This window comes from Kogia breviceps, chromosome X, assembly GCF_026419965.1.
Source record: "Kogia breviceps isolate mKogBre1 chromosome X, mKogBre1 haplotype 1, whole genome shotgun sequence".
NCBI classification, from domain to species: Eukaryota; Metazoa; Chordata; class Mammalia; order Artiodactyla; family Physeteridae; genus Kogia; species Kogia breviceps.
Window position 1 is genome coordinate 88,944,597 of NC_081330.1, and position 17,127 is coordinate 88,961,723.

General features: G+C 41.9%; 1 long non-coding RNA gene across 1 annotated transcript; it reads left to right on the forward strand.

Moving 5' to 3' along the window:
- Window positions 1–12,237: 12,237 nt before the first annotated feature.
- LOC136793426 (uncharacterized) lies at window positions 12,238–13,965 on the forward strand. The gene is made up of 3 exons (XR_010838675.1): window positions 12,238–12,749; window positions 13,036–13,091; window positions 13,902–13,965. It is a non-coding gene; the product is annotated as an uncharacterized lncRNA (long non-coding RNA).
- Window positions 13,966–17,127: the final 3,162 nt, after the last annotated feature.

Sequence of the window (17,127 nt, forward strand, 5' to 3'; positions counted from 1 at the left end):
AAAAAGAAATAAAAGGAATCCAAATAGGAAAAGAAGAAGTAAAGCTGTCACTGTTTGCAGATGACATGATACTATACATAGAGAATACTAAGGATGCTACCAGAAAACTACTAGAACTAATCAATGAATTTGGTAAAGTAGAAGGATACAAAATTAATGCACAGAAATCTCTGGCATTCTTATACACTAATGATGAAAAATCTGAGAGTGAAATTAAGAAAACACTCCCATTTACCATTGCAACAAAAGGAATAAAATACCTAGGAATAAAAATATCTAAGGAGACTAAAGACTTGTATGCAGAAAACTATAAGACACTGATGAAAGAAATTAAAGATGATACAAATAGGTGGAGAAATATACCATGATCTTAGATTGGAAGAATCAACTTTGTGAAAATGACTCTACTACCCAAAGCAATCTACAGATTCAATGCTATCCCTATCAAATTACCACTAGCATTTTTTACCGAACTAGAACAAAGAATTTCACAATTTGTATGGAAACACAAAAGACCCCGAATAGCCAAAGTAATATTGAGAAGGAAAAATGGAGCTGGAGGAATCAGGCTCCCTGACTTCAGACACTACTACAAAGCTACTGTAATCAATACAGTATGGTACTGGTACAAAAACAGAAATATAGATCAATGGAACAGGATAGAAAGTCCAGAGATAAACCCACACACATATGGTCACCTTATCTTTGATAAAGGAGGCAAGGATTTACAGTGGAGAAAAGACAACCTCTTCAATAAGTGGTTCTGAGACAACTGGACAGGTACATGTAAAAGTATGAAATTAGAACACTCCCTAACACCACACACAAAAATAAACTCAAAATGGGTTAAAGACCTAAATGTAAGGCCAGACACTATCAAACTCTTAGAGGAAAATATAGGCAGAACACTCTATGACATAAATCACAGCAAGATCCTTTTTGACCCATCTACTAGAGAAATGGAAATAAAAACAAAAATAAACAAATGGGATCTAATGAAACTTAAAAGCTTTTGCACAGCCAAGGATACCATAAACAAGACCAAAAGACAACCCTCAGAATGGGAGAAAATAGTTGCAAATGAAGCATCTGACAAAGGATTAATCTCCAAAATCTGTAAGCAACTCATGCTGCTCAATAACAAAAAAACAAATAACCCAATCCAAAAATGGGCAGAAGAACTAAATAGACATTTCTCCAAAGAAGATATACTGATTGCTAACAAACATATGAAAGAATGCTCAATATCATTAATCATTAGAGAAATGCAAATCAAAACTACAATGAGATATCATCTCACACCGGTCAGATTGGCCATCATCAAAAACTCTAGAAACAATAAATGCTGGAGAGGGTGTGGAGAAAAGGGAACACTCTTGCACTGTTGGTGGGAATGTAAAATGATACAGCCACTATGGAGAACAGTATGGAGGTTCCTTAAGAAACTACAAATAGAACTACCATATGACCCAGCAATCCCACTACTGGGCATATACCCTGAGAAAACCATAATTCAAAAAGAGTCATGTACCAAAATGTTTATTGCAGCTCTATTTACGATAGCCAGGACATGGAAGCAACCTAAGTGTCCATCAACAGATGAATGGATAAGGAAGATGTGGCACATATATACAATGGAATATTACTCAGCCATAAAAAGATATGAAACTGAGTTATTTGTAATGAGGTGGATGGACCTCGAGTCTGTCATACAGAGTGAAGTAAGTCAGAAGGATAAAAACAAATACCGTATGATAACACATATATATGGAATCTAAAAAAAAAATGTCATGAAGAGATTAGTGGTAGGATGGGAATAAAACACAGACTTACTAGAGCATGTACTTGAGGATATGGGGAGGGGGAAGGGTAAGCTGTGACTGTGTGAGAGAGTGGCAGGGACATATACACACTACCAAATGTAAATTAGATAGCTAGTGGGAAGCTGCAGCATAGCACAGGGAGTTCACCTCTGTGCTTTGTGACCACCTAGAGGGGTGGGATAGGGAAGGTGGGAGGGAGGGTGACACAAGAGGGAAGAGTTATGGGAACATATGTATATGTATAACTGATTCACTTTGTTGTAAAGGAGAAACTAACACACTATTGTAAAACAGTTATACTCAAATAAAGATGTTAAAAAGAAAAAAAAAAAAACTACAATGAGATATCATCTCACACCAGTCAGATTGGCCATCATCAAAAACTCTAGAAACAATAAATGCTGGAGAGCGTGTGGAGAAAACGGAACCCTCTTGCACTGCTGGTGGGAATGTAAATTGATACAGCCACTATGGAGAACAGTATGGAGGTTCCTTAAAAAACTACAAATGGAACTTCCATATGACCCCGCAATCCCACTACTAGGCATATACCCTGAGAAAACCATAATTCAAAAAGAGTCATGTACCAAAATGTTCATTGCAACTCTGTTTACGATAGGCAGGACATGGAAGCCACCTAAGTGTCCATCAACAGATGAATGGATAAAGAAGATGTGGCACATATATACAATGGAATATTACTCAGCCATAAAAAGAAATGAAACTGAGTTATTTGTAATGAGGTGGATAGACCTGGAGTCTGTCATACAGAGTGAAGTAAGTCAGAAGGATAAAAACAAATACCGTATGCTAACACATATATATGGAATCTAAGAAAAAAAAATGTCATGAAGAGATTAGTGGTAGGACGGGAATAAAACAGAGACCTACTAGAGCATGGACTTGAGGATATGGGGAGGGGGAAGGGCAAACTGTGACGATGTGAGAGAGTGGCAGGGACATATACATACTACCAAATGTAAATTAGATAGCTAGTGGGAAGCTGCAGCATAGCACAGGGAGTTCACCTCTGTGCTTTGTGACCACCTAGAGGGGTGGGATAGGAGGGTGGGAGGGAGGGTGATGCCAAAGGGAAGAGATATGGGAACATATGTATATGTATAACTGATTCACTTTGTTGTAAAGGAGAAACTAACACACTATTGTAAAACATTTATACTCAAATAAAGATGTTAAAGAAAACTTTTGTCAGATAACTTCAACATCTCTGTCATTTCAGTGTTGGAGTCTATCAAGTGTCTTTTCTCATTCAAGTTGAGGTTTTCTTGGTTCTTGGTATGATGAGTAATTTTCTACTGAAAACTGGGCATTTGGGGTATTGTGTTATGTGACTCTGGATCTTATTTAAATATTCTGTTTTAGCTTGCTCTCCCAGTGGAAGAGGGAACATTGATTTCCTCATTACTGCTGGATGGGTGTGGAAGTCCAAGATCCCCACTCAATTTAGGTTGGGAGTTCTGGCTTCTGACTCAACTTTCTCTGGCACCTCCCCAGTGGGAAGCGGGAGGGATTACTCGCTAGAGCCAGCAAGTGTGGAAGTCTAGTTTCCCCATGTGGCCTTTTCTGGTAGGGCCAAAGATTTTTCTGTGGTGTTTGGCTGGATTAGAATGGCTATTAACTAATTGCCACCTTCTCCAGCACCAAGTCCTTGATATGTGGGAGCAAAAGTAAACCCAGGAAACTCACCACAGTGCTGGTCTTCTGTTGCTGAGTTCCCTAGCTGATTTGCCTTTTTCTCTCCCCATTTCAGAGTCTTCTTATGTTTTTTTTATAAAGCAATGGAGACTGAGTCCTAGGATTTAGTCATAGTTGGTGGAAGGAATAGGGGAAAGTACTTCTATGCTATTCCTCCCCATTTAAAAATAGTTGTTTATAAAAATTTTATTCTTGGTGTTCTAAAATTATGTAGGGAATTCCCTGGCAGTCCAGTGGTTAGGACTTGTGTTTTTATGGCAGAGGGCACAGGTTTGATCCCTGGTTAGGGAACTAAGATCCTGCATGTGCATGGCTAAAATAAATAAATAAAATTATGTTAAATTTTTACATAATTATGATCATTTGTTAGGTCTCTTCACTTTGAAGTCCTTTAACTCTGGGAAAGTCTCTTATATATTTCTTTGATACATTCCTCTCCAATTTTTTGGTTCTCCTTCTGGAACTCCTTCAAGTTGAATGTTAGAACTTTGGAATTGATCTTTTATAGTTTTTGTACTTCCTTTCCTATTTTCCACCCCTCCTATTTCTTCCTCCCTCACTTTCTCCTTGCCTCCCACCTCCCTCCTTTCATAATTCTCCTTTCATAACTCTCTCCATCTCTTCTTTTTATTTTTGTTTATTTTTCTGGAAGAAATTTTAACTTTATCTTCCAACTATTCTATTGCATTTCCTTTTGTTTTGCCAACCACTTTTATAATTTCCAAGTATTTTATTAATGTTCTCTTTTCTTTTCTTAGAGCATCCTATTCATGTTTTGTGTATGCACTATCACCTTGAATCTCTCTGAGATAATAATTAGAGGCATTTTTATATTTCCTTCTCTTCTTTGAAATACCTATTTCATTTGAGATTGTTTTTCCCCTATAACTTATTTTAGTCTCTTTTTTTCATGTTGCAATCTTTTCTCAAATGCCTAGTGATCCATGGTTGTTGACTAATATTTAAGGATGGAGAAATAAAAATTTGACTGAAAGCTCTGTGTATGGGGAAAGTGCTAGGCAACTGGTGACTTCCCTTTAAGATGATTGGAGGAGAACTGACTGCTATGCTGCAAAGTCCCTGAATTCCAGAATGCATAAATATTTTCTCTGAAGTTGTTTAATTTCCTTAAAGCAGAACCCTAATGGGTAGACACCTGACTGCTGTGAATTGTGCCCAAGGGGATAAGTTGATGGTGTTATATACAGCCTTTCAATTAAACTGTTTTCAGCCACACATCTCCCTTCCACTTTTCATCATACCTGGCACTGTCAAGACCCAAGACATTGCAGGCTTCTGCAGAAAAAGATCAGCTTCTCCTTCATGACAATACTTCCATGCATATTCCAGACTATAGTTTCCTTCACCATTCTTCATCAGTCACCATTCCTCCCTTTACTTCCTATCTTCCAGAAATTTATTGGAATGTATATATTTTTGCTGATGGACCAGCTCCCATTCACTTCATCATTGTGTTTATAATACCTTATTTTTATGTTTTCACTGTCATTTTAGCAGATTCTCAGGAAGAAACTCTGCTAAAACATGTGGTAAGTCTGCTATCTTGACCTGGAAATCTACTGGTTTACTTTTAACACTTAACTGAGTTTTGTTGTTGTTGTTGTTCTGGTAAATATCTACATATATCTAAATAATATATAGATTTTTCTATTTATAAACTTATTTATCAATTTTAGACATTATCTGTTGATATCCTGCTATTTATACCAACCAAGGGCCCTCCTCCCATGCCCTTAATATAACCATGACACTAATTATATATCAGCTATTCCTTAGCTTTGCATTTTTAAATAATAGACTTAACTCCCCTCTTTCTCTCAATTTCTGTTAGCTGTACTTTAAAAAATTTTTTTTGTTTATTTATTTATGGCCACATTGGGTCTTCGTTGCTGCACATGGGCTTTCTCTAGTTGTGGCAAGTGGGGGTTACTCTTGGTTGTGGTGCACGTGCTTCTCATTGCAGTGGCTTCTCTTGTTCTGGAGCATGGACTCTAGCTGCACGGGCTTCAGTAGTTGTGGCACCCGGGCTTAGTTGCTCTGCAGCATGTGGGATCTTCCTGGACGAGGGCTCGAACCCGTGTCCCCTGTATTGACAGGCGGATTTGTAACCTCTGTGCCACCAGGGAAACCCCTGTTAGCTGTACTTTTATGTTTCTATTAATAAGGTTAGTAATATTTACGTTCTGTTCTGTAACCACAATTAAATCATCCATACTGTGCCAACAGGTCATTCTAAAAGTTTAAAGTCAATAAAGTTTTTATGTTGTTATGATTATATAAACACTGCTCCACAAAAATCTAATTAGTATAGTAGGATTACATCTCTTTTCTTATATATTTTTCACCCTGGGGTTTCTAATTGCCTCTCTTTTTTCCTTGCATTTTCTGATATATTACCTTTTTAAGTTGTCCAAAATAATTGAAAGTATAAAATTGTTTGAATCCTGCTTTTTCCCAGATATGTTCCTCCTCAGCCCTCCGTCTTCCTGCTCCAATTTGGACTGATTGCTCCATAGGCCTGCAGCACAACTGTCATCCTGGGACATCCCTTCAGTACTCTTCTGGGTTGGACCCAATCTTTCCTGGACCCCATATCTTCCTCTTTCTTAGTTTACTCCTTTGTGGTGGACTTTGTAGTTGTTCTCCAACATTCATTCCTCTCCTCCCCCATTGTACAACAACTATGCAATTTGAGTGGGACTGACCCCATTGCCAGCTCTATGTATAGAACTTTATCGATAATCTCTCTCTCCCCTTTGCTACAGTGATGACTGGTTCAGAGATGATCCAATCACATTGAAGCTTTTGTTCAGTTTTTCAGGAGAGAGGTAACCTGTCTTCTCTTGGACATGAACAAAGAAGCATGTAGCCTGGTCGCTGCTGTTAACCATCTTGTGAACATGTGGAAGGCCTACCTGAGGATGGAGCTGACAAATGGAGAAGGCACAGCCAAGAGAATTACAGGGAAATGGAACCATATTCCTGATCATACCAGGTCTCAAGTGTTCCCTGCCTATGGACTTGTCGGTTAAGCGAGCCAATAAATTGCTTGTGTTAGTTAAGCCAGTTTGAGTTGGGTTTTATATCACCTGCACCAGAAAGCATTATAACTTATACTTGTTGGTCTCACCCTTCAGAGAAGGAATGAGTGCATTTTTTTGTTTATATGAGGTACTACATTGTGAAAGCATTTTTTTAGAGTAAGTCTGGGAAGAAGGGTATACGTGGATGTTGGACAACCAAAGGAGTGAACTCTGTTGGCTGCCTAGTATCTAAATCTCCATCCTGTTTGCAGGGATTCCCCATCGTGTGAGTCTCGGTGGAAGGCAGGCCCCCACTTCCTCTGTGGAAACTGAAGGTGGTCAGATTTCCTTTCCCTGCCCACCAGGCAGCAAGGGCTGAATACTCTGTTCATGGCTTTGAATCCAGAGTAAGCAACACATAGGAGACAGAAATATACAATATTAACAGGTGGATGATAGATTAGGAGAATATATTTGCAATGAGCAAAAGTGATAAGCAAACTGATATATTCATAAGATGGAATATATAAAACAATAAAAACAAAATAGCTAAATTTACATATAGCTACATAGATAGGTCTCCAAAACCTAGTGTTGAATGGAAAAGGTGAAAAAGAGAATGAGATTTACAGCATAAAACCATCTATGTAAATGTAAAACAACACTGTATAATATGATGGCTGTGCATATATCTAAGGAGATCTGTGGAAGATGGATTGGAAGTGTATATACATGACATACACTGGAGTTGCTCACTGAGGTGAGCAGGAGAGTGGGAGTTGGGGTGGGGTGGGGACTGACAGGGAAAAATAATACTACAATGAAATCAAGCAAAAGAGGGGCCTTTAATGGACTGATGAAAATAATGTGCCATGAACTGAAGAGCATGATTAACACAATGCTGAAGGTGACCACAAATAAATAAGAACAGAAAGAAAGAGGATTAGAGTTCATCTTCAGTGGCATGTGATGCTAGGGGTCATGTCCAGGGATCACAGCAGTGGGGCTAGCAGTGCCAGTAGCAGCATTCAAACCCAGCTGTCCCCCCAGCGTGGCCTTAGTTGTGGCTTCTCCTGCCCGATTCTCCAGACTTCTGTGAGCTATAATAAAGACCTTGCAATAAATCCCTTTTCTGCTCTAGTTAACTAGAGTCCGCTTCTCTTACTTGCATCCAACAATCCTTACTGATACGTCACATATTTTGTTGGAGAACATCCTCCAGTAACTTCCTAAGAAGGTAAATTTTGGGGTCTTTGCATGTCTGAAAATGTAGCATTATTTTACCTTTATATTTGAATGATAGTTTGTCTTTAGAATTCTATGTTAAAAATATTTTTCCTCTGAATGTTGCACATATTGCTTTTAGCATGTAGTGTTGCTGATTAGAAGTCAGGTTCTAATTTTTTGTTGGCGACCTGTTTTCCCTACCTCTGGAAGCTTACATTTTTTCCCCTTCATACTTAAGTGTTTTGAAATATCACAATGATGAGCCCCAAAGTGTGTTTTTTCCCCATCTGTTTTACTGGGCACCTGGTAGTTGGGCCTTTTCAATCTGAAGACTCAGGTCCGCCTCCTCTAAGAAATCACTGTTTTATTTCTTTGCAAATTTTCTCTCCTCTATTTTCTCTGTTCCCTTTCTAGACCTCTTGTTAGTTGGATTTTGACCTCCTGGGTGATTGTCTTTTTATTTTCTCTCATATTTTCCATATCTTTGCTTTTTTGTTCTGCATTCTGGGACATTTTCTTGACTTTATCTTCTATTGAAGATGTTTATTTTTGGCAGTCATTTAAAATTTCTAAGCACTCTTTCTTATTCTCCAAAGATGCCTTTTTCATAGCATCGTTTTGTTTTGTTTTGTTTTTTAATGGATGCAATATCTTCTCTGTATGTGTGCTTAATAGAGCTTTACAGGAGTCTTGGGGATAACAAATGATAATTACCAGGCCAGAAAGGAAAACTGTAAATGGATACCAGATATTACCTCTCCACAAGAATGTCACCCACGCTCCTCTGAAAGGGACTGCTTATTGGCTGTCCCTCTCTTTAGCCCCCTAGCCTGATATCATGTGTGGGAAAGATTATTATCCACCAACTGGATGGGTTTTGGCCATATGCTCCCTACCTGGAGGCCAGATCTCCAGCTCTCACCTTGACATCAGAGAGAGGAGGTGACTGTTCTGTTCCCCACTCCCAGGCCAACTGTATTTCCTGTGCCAGCACGACACTGCCCATATCCATTTTCTTTCTGGGATATTCTCACACCTACTTCCCACGGTGGTGACCTGGTCCCTGTGTCCTACACAAGGCCATCACAGTAGTCAGCAGCACATTTCACAGGGTGGATTGTCTTTAATGTTAAATAGCAATATATGTTGTGGAAACAATAATCCAAACTAGTTCCTTTTTACAGTCCGTCCTCCAATAGCAGCCAACAGCAATCCAAGACTGCCCATTTTTTGATGGTCCAAACTGCGTATCTTCTGTGAGCAAAAGCCTGGGCAAAAATATTCACACACATCTCTCAGGAACAAAAAATAATTTTCAGGGACAGTTCAGTCCAAGCCCATGAATAGGACCAAAAAAAAAAAAAAAAGAAAAAGAAAAACGAACTCAGTAGAAGCATAATACTGTTGTAGTACACCCAAATTATGTCACTGCTCAGAACGTTTAACGTTTGTATCGCAGTAGGTAACATTTGCTGAGTGCTTACTCTGAATCAGGCACTTGGATTACCTTCATTTCCTAAAGAAGGAAAGTGAGGCTCCCAGGTGTCAATTGCCCAGGGTCACAAAGCCAATGAACGGCAGACAGGGAATTGCACCAGGACTGTCTTACCACAGTCAACCCATGTAACTGCTACACAGTGCTGTACTGGTTTCCAGTAGCCACATTCAGGTTAATAGTGATGGCACAATTTTATGTAAGATCAGTGGGTGGATACCCGAGATTCCTTAGTCCAATAAAGACCCAATTCTGGTTAGTTTGCTTCTAAGGTGAATGGATGTCCTTTTCTCTGGAAACAGAAAACTGCCACCAGTTTTCATTTTTAAAATGTTTTTCTTTCATAGAAGCCATAGCACTTTATTTCTAAGTTTTTACTTTTCATCGAAGTAAGACTTGCACGTAGTTGAAAAATAGAAAAAGTTCTAAAGAGCTCATAATAAACCCCAGCAATATCCTGTCCCACTCCTTCCCACTGCAAGTTCTGCTCCCTAGAGGCAAGAGCTTTATTTTACCAGTCTTTGGCTTTTTCTTCTGTCACCTACTACTCCAAAACCCCCTTCTCCTTTGCCATCTCCCACTCAGAGGCTGAAGAGCCAGATACTTTCTTAGCCCCCCTTGCAGCTAGAGATGGCTATGTGTTCCAGTTATGGCCCTGAGATGTTTGCTGGGGCCTTCTGAAAGGCTTTTGTTTTCCTGAGACACACATATCTGGCAATGTCCCCTTCCTTCTTCTTTCTGCCTTGAATATAGCTGTGCTGCCTGGAGCTGTGACAGAAATCTTGTGATCATGAGGGGATGAACATGAGGATGTAGACTCCACACATTAAGGAAGAAAAAGTTAGAAAGAGCCTGGATCCTTGATGGCATCATTGAGCAGCTGAACACATGCCACACTTTTGTAAATAATAAGTTAACTTCCTGAAAAATAAATAAATAAACAAATGAATAAATAATGCTGTATGTGTTGAAGCCACTGTCGGTTGGGTTTTTTGTTACTTGTAGCTGAAAGGATTTTTCACTGAAGGACCACCATGTTTCTATATTATGTGCTTATGCTACTATTTCTTAACTTAGCAATTTGAGACATTATCTCTTGACAGCTCGTTATGGTAGAAGGAGATTTTATCCCCCTCCACACACACATTCCTATTTTCCCTCCCTTCACTCTTCCAATATGTTTATATCCCAATTCCTAGCAAATCAGTAGTTGCAACCGAGCCAAGAAATGTACTATAATTACCTGGATTTGGGGGGGGGGTAGCCTTTTTGAGGTGTGTTCCTGAATGTAATAATTGCTTGGGTTGTTTTGTTTTGTTTTGTTTTTCCACTTGAAACGTGCCCAGCCTTAGCTTTTACCGTTTGTTTCATCAGTTCGTTCATAAACCTATCAGAATATTTCCCCACAAACGTTCAAACCTCTCAGCCCATTGATTTAAGACAAAATCAATAAAAAGTTGATAGGGGGCTTCCCTGGTGGCGCAGTGGTTGAGAGTCCGCCTGCCGATGCAGGGGACGCGGGTTCATGCCCCGGTCCGGGAGGATCCCACGTGCCGCGGAGCGGCTGGGCCCGTGAGCCATGGCCGCTGAGCCTGCGCATCCGGAGCCTGTGCTCTGCGGCGGGAGAGGCCACAACAGTGAGAGGCCCGCGTACCGGAAAAAAAAAAAAAAAAAAAAGTTGATAGGTTGGGCGCCTGTGGAAGGAGTAGGGGTTTGTCAAGTCTGCTATTAAATTTCCCCTTAAGGTGACTGCGTGGGGACCATCTGCTGGAGGATCTCAAACAGTGGATGTCCAGAAAGTGGAGGCTTTGCTCTGGGACTGTTTGATTTCTTTGGGGGAACTCTCTGTATTCTGCTTGAGTATAGATGTTTGGCTCTTGTGGTTTCTACCCACGAGCACAGGGAAGGTTAGAGGGAGGGTGGGGGAGTCAACTGTTCCAACACGTACTTTCAATTCTCCCCCTGCTGGGGGCTCTACACCTCACTCCCACTGTCAGGATACCTTTTCTGCACCAGAGCCTCCTCGCCAGAATTTTGCAGGATAGACCAGTGCTCTTCTCATGGATCCCCTCCCATGTGTGGACTGTGCCTCACCTTTCCCTGCTGGGCTTTCTCAGTACCACCCCTCCAGCCCCTTTCTGCTTGCCAGAAACTTGCTAAAATCTCTCCCTGATTGATGGAAACTTCTCCAGTTTTCTCTGGAGATGTGGGTTTATACACGTGATTCCTTTACTCTTATTTTATGATGTCTCAGGAGTTAGAGGAGAAAGATGTGTTCCACCTTCTTGAATGGAAGTTAGAATCTGAATTTTTAACTGCCCCAGATTGTCTGAATATGCCCCAAGTGTGTGTAGACCAACATTTGTGAACCACAATGAAAAGAGCCCGGGTTTGGGAATCTGGTGGATTTGAGTTTGAATTCTGCCTCGCTGACCTCCTTACTCAAGTCACATCTGTGAGCCTCAATTTTCTCCTCTACAAAATGGGAATAATAATGTTTATCTGATAGAATTCTGGGAAGATTTTTCTTAGCTACGGTATGTAAAGCATCTAACACAGGGCTTGGCAGACAGTAGGTGCTCAAAAATGGGAGTGACTACTTTTTAATGGGAGCAAGGGGGAAATGTAATTGGAAGGATTTGAATCAGGTTCCAGGAGGGCCTCAGACACCAGAACTTAATCTTGTGACACCGAGGACCCCTGGCACGCTTGTGAGCAGGTGAGTGATTTGATCCCAAAGAATTTGTCAGATTGTTCCCTCAGTCTGATGTGGGGAGGGAGGAAGAAGCCATTGGCCCAGCAGCTCTTGGGTTAAAATCTTTGTCTGCATCTGAGTTATTTGTAACCCGTTGTCATAGGAACAAGTTTGGCAAGCGAGCTGGTGCTGCGAGCTCCTGACAGTAGGGAGAAGACGGAAGATTTGGAAGGAGGGGGTCGTCTGTGACCAGTGTCTCGCTTTCCTCTGATTTGTCTGAAGCTTTCAGCTGGAGAAGAGGGTGAGCATCCTCCAGGGAGAATCACTGGATGTTGGAGACTCTCTTGCCCAATCTCCTGATATTCCAGATGTGAAAATAGGCCCAGAGAGGTCCAGCAGCTGGCTCAAGGCCACACAGTAAGTCAGGGACGGAGACAGGACTAGACTTTTTTTAAAAAGGACTCAGGGTCATAGAACTGAAGCATAACAAGCCTGGAGAGGACCTCTGAAAACATTTCATCCACCTCTCCACCAACACACATATGCTTTTAACGTCGTTGTTGTTCATATGGAAAACCTGGGACCCAAAGTGGGTTAGAACTGACCCAGGCTCACACGGCAACTCGGGTGACGACTTGAGATCAGAACCCAGAGGCTTTTGTCTAGGTATTTCCTGAGGAAGTAGCAGTCTGGGGTTCACCGTTCAGAGAAGTCCCTCGCTCCTGACTGTCGAGATACGGCCTCCCAGGGTAAGAGTGGTTTGACTGCCTGGGCCTTTGATACTCTCAAATCCAACACACATGTGTTCAGGTCACATATCCCCTCCCCACACACCTCCTTCTTCTGTAAGTAGGTGCTTCCCACTGCCAAAGGCAATGCTGTCGCACAAATGGCAGCCCAGACCCACCTCACCGTGGATCAAACACACCTGCCCCACATCTCCCCCTCCAAACCACCCACAGGGCTCGGCACCTCCTGGACATTCTTTTATGTGATTCCCTCCTCACAATGATCATTCTCTGTCTCTCAATTTAGCAGGTGGGAACCTAAAGGACCAGAGGAAGATAAAGCGACTGGCTCAAGGACACACGGTGAGTCTTAGCCTGAATCCCTCCTCCTCCAGAAAGGTGTTTCTGCCCCTGCTATCCCACGCTGAATTCTCAGCCCTCAGATTTCCTCCCACCATGATCTCAATCACTCCCTGGCACATGTGCTATGTGTTTCCTCTGTATTCTCTGCTTTACGTGCAGCCCAAACTCCCCTTCTCTCCTCAAAGCCAATCCCTCACCAAGTCCTGCTGATTCTCCTTTCTGTCTCCCAAATACTCCACCCTCTTTCCTCATCCTCTGCCACTGCCCTGCTCCAGCCTCAGCACCTCTCACATGAATGACCCCAAGTCTACTCCCCGGCTCCCTGCTTCCAGACTGGCTGCCTTTAACCTACTATTCTGGGCACCAGCAGTCAGACCACATTGGTTTAGAAGTCAACACGTCACTTCCTTCTGTGACACCCCATCCCCCCACAAGGATAAAATTCTAGCTCCTTGCTGGGCAGTTAAGGCCACCCACGGTTCTGGCCCCTGCCAAGCCTCTCGAGCCTCATCTCTGCCACCCTGGCCTCACACACTGTGCTCTGGCCACTGAACTGACTACACGTGGGTCCTTCAGTGTACCAGGCTCTCCCTTCGGTGTCTGTACAATGTCTCCCGCATGAAAGACCCTTCACAGTGACTCCCCAAACCTAATGAACTCACCTCAGGTGTCACTTCATCCAAGCAGCCTTCCTTGATTCCCAAGCAGGATTGGATCCTGTTCTCTGGGCTCCCACAGCCCCCAGAGCTCCACTCTGCCCTGCCCTTTGTGGAATTGATGTCTGGGGTTCTCTCTCTTACATATGGGAAGCTCTGAGAGGGCAGCTGACTCTGTCTCCAGCAAAGCCCAGCACCTGTCTGGTGCTAGAGGAAGGGTCACCGAATATTCATCGCATGCATTCAGGTGCGTGAATGGTTGAATGACAACGAAATTTGGGTTCAGCTGCGAAGTTGTGCACTCCTGCCCCAAAGTTTGGGGCTTGCATAAAGTCCCTCTTTTCTGACAGGTTCCTCTCAGCACCGGGGCGTGGTTGCTCCAGGAGGGGGCGTGGCTTGGTTCACCAGCTGACGGCAGGGTGAGGGAAACCAGCCAAGTGAGCAGGGAGGTGAGGTGTGCTGGGAGAGATGGGGTGCGGTGCGGATAGAAGGTGAGGGCGCCCACCGAGGTAGGCGCTATTATTTCCCCTCCCCCTTATAGGTAAATAAAGTGAGGCACAGGGAGACTTAGATGACCTGCCAAAGCCACACAGCTAAGTACAGCAATGGTGAGACTCCAACTCTGATCAACTCCAAGTCACTTCCACATTGTCCCCAATAGCCCCTTTAGACAACAGATTTGCGGTAGTTAATGGTGGAGTCATGCCTCGAACCGGCATCTTAGAGAAACAATTGTCAAGGCAGGAGAGAGAGAAGAAATCATATCCTGAATACCTACTTGTGACTTTGTGCTGTGGTGACACCAAGACGTATCGAGGCGGGGGGGTGGGTGGGGTGGCTGGAGCGTGAACGTCTATTGAGCTTCTATTTCTTGCTGAGTCTCTCTATACATAACCTCTTAACAGTCACAGCAGCCCCTTTATGTGGAAACTTAATATTCCGGTTCATCTCTGAAGAACTTGAGGCTCCTAGACAGGAAGTGACTTACAGAAGTTTAGACACCTAATCAGCAGCAAGGGCAGGACTTGCATAGGAGTGTCAGGCTTCACAATGAAAGGGGATGAGGAAAGTTCAGAAGCGAAGTGGATCATGGCTTCAGCAAGGGGCTGGGACAAGAGTGGCTGGGTTGAGAGAGGCCTGGCCGATAGGAGGGACCAGTGGGGGCTGTGCTTTGAAAGAAAGCGTGGAGTGTGGCCTTGGAGGGTCCGGAGCTAGAATGCCGGACCCAGACTGGGCACTTTCCATTAAAAAATATATTTTTATATGCTTCTATTAAAAAAAAAAAAAATATATATATATATGTATACATTCTCTCTCTTTCTCTCTCACCCTCTGCTCAGAAGTCCCCAAACAACAAAATAAACGTCCCTCCCTCCAACAGTGATACATGTTCATTGATGAAAATTTGGGGAAAAAACACACATCCTACTGCCCAGAGAAAACCAATGTTAGCATCTTGGTGCATTTAGGCTGTATTCTAGGCCTAAAAAACACATTTAAGATCAGGCTGTATAGTCAATTATATATTGCCACTTTTACATAAGCATTTCCCGTTTAAAAGTCTTTATAAACATCATTCAAATGGCCGCACGATATTCCATTGAGTGGGTTTACTTATGGAACTCCTTTCTGCATGGGTTTTGGCATTCCTTTTATTACTTTTCTTTCCTCCTCTAGAACTGTTTGGCCAGGTTTTAGGTTTGAGTTTCTCTGTGTCTTATTTTGAGAGATAGCATAAGAGAGATCGTTGTCTTGTTTTGTTTTGTTAACATCTTTATTGGAGTATAATTGCTTTACAATGGTGTGTTAATTTCTGCTTTATAACAAAGTGAATCAGCTATACATATACATATATCCCTATATCTCCTCCCTCTTGTGTCTCCCTCCCACCCTCCTCCCTAGCCCACCCCTCTAGGTGGTCACAAAGGACCGAGCTGAGAGAAATCCTTGTTTGGGTGCAGTTAGGAAGAGCCAGGTAGGCTTGTTGGAAACAGTATTTGAGAGGAATTTAGGATTATGTTAAACAAGCACAGGATAAAACCTTCAAATGACACATGAAGGTACACGGTGAAAAATAAGTCTCTTTCTCACCCCACCCTCAGTTCCCCAGTTCTCTACTGTGGATCTCCACTGTTAGCACTTCCCTGTGTGTCCTTTGTGTGCATAGCTGTGTTTCTATTTTTTAACAGCTTTATTGAGATATCATTTACACACTAGACAATTCATCCATTTAGAGTGTATAATTCAATGACCTTTAGTATATCCAGAGTTGTGTAACCATCACCACAATCAATTTTAGAATATTTTCCTTACTCCCCCCCAAAAAACCTGTACCCATTTGCTGTCACCCCCAAAGCCCCCATCTCCCCTTCTCTAGGAAACCACTGTCTGTCTCTGTAGATTTTCATATTCTGAAAGTTTCCTATACATGGGATCATACAGTATGTGACCTTCTGCAACCAACGTCTCTCACTTAGCCTAATGTTTTCAAGGTTCATCCGTGTTGTAGTATGTACCAATACTTCATTCCTTTGTTTATATATAGACTTTATTTTTTTGAACAGTTTTAGGTTTACACAAAAACTGGATGGAAAGTACAGAGAGTTTCCATATACCCCCCTCACCCAACCCAGTCTCTCCTATTATTAACATCTTGTATTAGTGTGGTACATTTGTTACGATTGATGAACCAATAATGATACATTGTTATTTTTTCTTTTTTCCAGCTTTATTGAGATATAATTGACTGATACATTATTATTAACTAAGGTCCATAGTTTACATTAAGGCTCACCCTTTGTGTTGTACATTCTATGGGTTTTGACAAATACATAATGACATGTATCCACCACTACAGTATCATACGGAGTAGTTTCCCTAAAAATCCCCTGTTCCACCCATTCACCCCTTCCTTCCTCTCCCGGAAGCCCTGGAAACCACTGATCTCTTTACTGTCTCCATCCTTTTGCCTTTTCCAGAGTGTCATATAGTTGGAACCATACAATGTGTAATCTTTTCACATTGGCTTTTTTCCCTTAGTAATATGTGTTTAAGGTTCCTCTGTGTCTATTCATGGCTTGATAGCCTACTTCTTTTGATCACAGAATAATATTTCATTGTCTGGATGTACCACAATTTATTTATTCACTCACATACTAAAGGACATTTTGCTTGCTTCCAAGTTTTGGCAAATGTGAATGAAGTTGCTATAAACATTCCTATGCAGGTTTTTGTGTGGACATGTTTTCAACTCATTTGGGTAAATACCAAGAAGCATGATTGCTGGCTTGTACGGCAAGAGTATATTTAGTTTTGTAAGAAACTGCCCAACTGTCTTCCAAAGTGGCTGTACTATATTGCATTCCCACCTGCAACAAATG